The sequence below is a fragment of the Triticum dicoccoides genome, chromosome 1B, assembly GCF_002162155.2.
Source record: "Triticum dicoccoides isolate Atlit2015 ecotype Zavitan chromosome 1B, WEW_v2.0, whole genome shotgun sequence".
NCBI lineage: Eukaryota > Viridiplantae > Streptophyta > Magnoliopsida > Poales > Poaceae > Triticum > Triticum dicoccoides.
The window spans coordinates 3357048-3362750 of NC_041381.1; positions in this window are offsets into that span (position 1 = coordinate 3357048).

The following is a 5703-nucleotide window of genomic DNA, read 5'->3' on the forward strand; positions in this document are numbered from 1 at the left end:
AAGTGCTACAGCTGGTCAATATAGCAGTAGCGGTTTCTACACAAAACCGCTATAGCTATCTGGAGTAGCTATAGCGCGTTTAGTCTAAATGCGCTACTGCTATGCCCACTTAACCCCCAAAATCCCCACTCCTCTCTTCATCCCACCTCTTTTCCCACAAATTCCCACACTCGCTCTTCCCCCGTCGCGCTGCCGGAGCCCTACCCTCGCCGCACCCCTGCACTTTCCCCCGACCCCGACCCCGACTCTAGCCCCAGTGCTCGCCCTCGGCCCCGGCCCCGATCCCGACCCCGGCTCCGGCCCCGACGCTCGACCCCGACCCCGACCCGTCCCAACCTTGGCCGTCGTCGGGCCTGCACCCTCTGTAAGCCCCCCACCGCTCCTCCTGTCTCTGGTAGCTAGGTTTTTTGGTTAATTTACTTAGGTTTTGGTTAGTGAAGATGGTTAATTAGGTTATATATTTAGTTATGAATTTAGCTAGGTATTTTCTTCAAGTTCTATATTTTTCTTACTTTTATATGCAAATTTGAAGTGGACATGTTATGTTTTGGACATGTCATATTTGGAATTTGGACATGTCATTTGGACATGATGATTATGTGCAGGGTAAATGATTTGAGTGTCCTATGTTACGCCGGATTGTTGATTCATTTTCGTTTCGGTGAATTTCAGGCGCTCGATATGTCCATTTTTTTAGCAAATGTCATGCCGAAATTTTCCGTGAATTTTGGCATTATTTGTGCTACATAGCAGGCATATCGAGTGCTGGGAGTTGTTGGGAAACGACATTCTGGCAAACATAGATTTCTTATTTATGTCATTTCTCATTTTTTTCATAGTTTTAGAATTAAAAGAGGAGACTTAATCATACAAAACATGTCAAACAATGAACAAACTGGGCCTTTTGACCAAGATGCAGACGAGATAGATTATGAGGGTGTTCCGAAGATGAAAAACATGAAAAATGTCTGAAGATTAAAAAGATTAACAATCATGCCATGGGCATGTTCAGCAAGCATTTGGCCTCCTGGAAAGGGAGGGTGAAACGAGCTATTGAGGCTGAGGGACCCCTGTCCAAGATTCTGGAGGAAAATCCGGGACTTACGGAAGAGGAGTTCGAACAGTTCACGGACCACTAGTAGAGAAAGGGTTAGCTGTGAAGCACATTAGTGCCGGTTTGATTTTGAGCCGGCACTAATGTGTCCATTAGTGCCGGTTCCAACGGCTAGCCGACCGCTCTAATTAGCACCGGTTCATGGCGAACCTTTAGCACCGGTTCGTGCCACAAACCGGTACTAAAGAGAGTGGTGGCAGGAAGTTGTCAGTCTGGGGCCCCTCCAACACCTTTAGTACCGGTTCGTGGCACGAACCAGTACTAAAGGTCGTCCTACATAAACCCTTCGTCCACCCGAGCTTGCTCTGTTCTTCTCCTTTCCCCTCTCCTCCTCTGTTCTTCCCCTCTCTTCCTCGAGCTCATCACACATTTTGCCCAAAATTTGTCAAGATTTGAAGGCCCCCATCCATTCAAATGATCACAAAGGTTAGCAACTTTGTCCTTTCATCTCTCGTTGCTAGATTAGCTCTTGCAATGCTTTGTATAGTGATTAATTTGTGAGTTTAGTAATTTGGGAGGAATTATATGTGCTAGTATTTTATTTATATGGAATTTGAGGTCAAAAATAACACTTAGTTTGCATATGTAGGTGTGGTTTACCTAGCGCCTTCTAAATCTCCGTCGTAACCATCGTCGATCGCCCGCACCGTCCCGTCGCCGGCACCACCTTGTGGTGAGGCTATTGTTCATGAATGTTTTACATTACCAAATTGATGTTTGTGTGATTTGGATATATAGTTACTTGTATAATTATCTTACCCATTCATTGTTTGTTATACAAAGTGCCATGATTTTGATATCCGTCCCCATCGGCACTCGTCCTTGTTATGATTCGGATGTGGTATATTCTCTTTTAAAACTAGTTGTTGCATTTCGTGTTTATGACAAATTATGTCCATCAAGTTGACATAGATATTTCTATCTAGGAGGTATGTGAACCGGAAATTCCAACCGACCCTATTGTTGAGAGGTTATATTTAATTGAAAGAGAAAACGAGTATTTGAAAGAAAAATTGAAAAGAATTGAGGGGGAGAAGATGGAATTGGAGTTACATGTTGCCGATGTCGTCGATGATCACAAGATCAAGATGGAGAAAATGCGCTTGCAGATTAGAAAGATTAGAAAATATGCCATTGATAGTGTGGCTTGGTATCATCATGCTGTTGGATCAATTGTTAACTTAGTTGCAATCTTGATCGCATTTGTTGTTGCATTTAAATTCTTTAGCTAGAGAGTTATTTGTATGTTGCATTTAGTTAAGTGTTGTATATGAACTTTATGTATGAACTTGTATTGATTTGGTCTATTCGGTGTTGTGTAATGAAGATGAGCCAACAATGGATATATGATGACCGATGCTCTACCGAGTTCATTAATGGCGTGCATACTTTTTTGCTTGCCGCTGAGGCAAACAAGCGGGCAGATGGTTTTATGCCTTGTCCATTTGCTAGCTGTAAGAATGGTCACAATTACTCTACGTCAAAAACCATTCACGTCCACCTATTTGAGTCCGGTTTCATGCCCCACTATAATGTTTGTACCAAGCACGGAGAAACAGGGGTTATGATGGAAGACAATGAAGAAGAAGAGGACGACGACAACTATCCTGGCCATGGGTCCCCTGAATATGATGATACAACAATGGGGGAAGAAGCTGAGCCGGCAATGCGGGAAGAAGCTGAAGAAGAGGCATCAGATGAGCCCGCTGATGATCTAGGTCGGGCCATTGCCGATGCAAAGAGAAACTGCGCAAGTGATTTGGAGAAGAAGAAGTTGCAGCGCATGTTAGAGGATCACAAGAAATTGTTGTACCCGAATTGCGAAGCTGACAAAAAAAGTTGGGCACCACACTGGAAGAGAAGGAAATCTTCTTTGAATGACTGCTCAGTATGAAGGTGTCGTCTGGCTTCTCGTCGAATATAAAGGGAATAATAAATATGGTAGAGAAAAAGTTCCAGAACCTAAAGTCTCATGACTGCCACGTGATTATGACGCAACTGCTTCCGGTTGCATTTAGGGGGCTTCTACCGGAAAACGTTCGATTAGCCATTGTGAAGCTATGTGCATTCCTCAATGCAATCTCTCAGAAGGTAATCGATCCAGAAATCATACCAAGGTCACATAATGATTTGGTGCAATGTCTTGTCAGTTTCGAGTTGGTGTTCCCACCATCCTTCGTCAACATCATGACGCACGTCCTAGTTCACCTTTGTGAAGAGATTAAAGTTTTGGGTCCTGTATTTCTACACAATATGTTCCCCTTTGAGAGGTTCATGGGAGTCTTGAAGAAATATGTTCATAATCGTGCTAGGCCAGAAGGAAGCATCTCGAAGGGCCATGAAAATGAGGAGGTCATTGAGTTTTGTATTGACTTTATTCCTGACCTTAAGCCGATTGGTGTTCCTGGGCAGACTGGATGGAAAAGGCACGCTACGAGGGGATCAAATAATATGTATGGACGAGCATTCTCTCACTGAAGCACACTACACAGTTCTACAGAATTCCGCCTTGGTGGCTCCGTATATGGAGGAACACAAGAATTTTCTACACTCCAAACACCCGGAGCAGTCTGATGACTGGATTACACGTGAACAAATGAGGACTTTCGCTGGTTGGTTGCAGAAACGTACCATGCATGATGGCGATATTGAAGATGACGTGTACTCGTTGTCCCAGTTACCATCTTCGAATATAATGACTTTCAAAGGGTACGAGATAAATGGGAATACATTTTACATGATCGCCCAAGATAAGAAGAGCACCAACCAAAACAGTGGTGTCCGCTTTGATGCAACAACCAACACGGGAAAGGAAACATATTATGGTTACATAGAGGACTTATGGGAACTTAACTATGGAGGTGTTTTGACGGTCCCTTTCTTTCGGTGCAAATGGGTCACTATGACACGAGGCGGGGTAACGGAAGACCCGCAGTACGGAATGACAACAGTGGATCTCAACAATCTTGCGTATGCAGATGAACCATTCGTCCTAGCCAATGATGTGGCGCCGGAAAGACATGTCTACCAGGCCGAGAAGCAGAAAACATAAGGAAGCGAATGGATCATACAACGAGCCAAAGCGCCACATAGTTCTTTCAGGGAAAAGAAACATCGTGGGAGTGGATGGCAAGACAAATATGTCAGAAGATTATGACAAGTTTGATGAAATTTCTCCATTCATAGTGAATATTGACCCGAGCATCCAGCTAAATGATGAAGAATATCCATGGCTATGGCGCAAAGGGACACACACGAAGAAAAAGGTGCACACCCAAAGATCTGGGATGTGATCGGCTTTACTATCATAACTTTCTTCTGTGTTTCACACCCAGGAGGGAATCTATATAATAGTTAGGGTAGTTATGTGTTTTGGCATTTGAAAGGCAAAGAAAATTTATGTGGAAACAAATTCTTTCATGTATTTACTGATTTTTTCAGCTAAATGACCCTAAAATTGAAAAGCATTTCAAATGAACTCAGAAAAGGTTGAAAGTTCGCATGGTATCATAATTTCATCCACATAGCATGTGCAAAAAAGTAGAGAGGGTTACCGCAAAAACTGGATGCACTTCGTGTACAAGATGGACATTCTCTTTCGAAGTATCAGGGTTTCGGACGAAAACTCATCTGTTACAATGGCATTTCACTTTTTAAATAACCTAAGCATTACCAAATTGAATATAATGATAAAACAAACTAATATTAAACATAAGAAAAAAGAATCACTCAAAAATCTATTTTCAAAGTTAAGTTATTCACAAACTAGTGATTCACACAAATTTCGAATAATTCAAAATTTAAACTATTCAAATTTGAAAACTACCGGCACTAACAGAAAGTTTGTAATTTTTTGTACCTATAGCAAAAATATTCACAAAGAAACTCTAAACACAGGAAAAAACAACTAAAAAATAAATAAAACAAAAATAAATAAAGCAAAAAACTATGAAAATAAAAAAGCCCGCCTACTGGGCCAGAGCGGCCTGCATATGACTAGAAACCCAACGTGTTGTTGGGCCAGGATGCAGGCCCGCAAAGGCCCAGTAGGCCCATAGGGCAGCAGAGGACAGGTAGGCCCAGTAGGCCTGCTTTGAAGAGCAGCTCGAGAGAGCTACCGCACTGGGGCTTATAAACCAGTGCGGACGACCCTCGGTTAGCGAGGTGGGACTAAACTTTAGTACCCCCTTTAGTACCGGGTGGTGGCTCCAACTGGTACTAAAGAGGGGGTCTTTAGTACCGGTTGGTGCCACCACCCGGTACTAAAGGGGGGGGGGGGCGCTTCCCGCCGCTTGGCCTAGCCAAAACAAACCTTAAGTACCAGTTGGCGGCTCCAACCGGTACTAAAGAGGTGTTCTATATTAGAAAGCACTTCAAAAAAATTCATTTCTCAGTTCTCCCTGCTTCTTACTGCTCTGCCCCATCGCCGCTGCCCCTCGTCGGTGCCCCCGTCGCCGTCGCCACCCTGGCCGTCCCCGCCCCTCATCGCCTCCCCCGTCGTCGCCCCCGTCGCCGTCCCCATCCCCGTCGTCCTCGTCGCCGCACCCCGCCCCGTCGTCGCCGCCCCGTCCTATCGTCCCTGCCCGGCC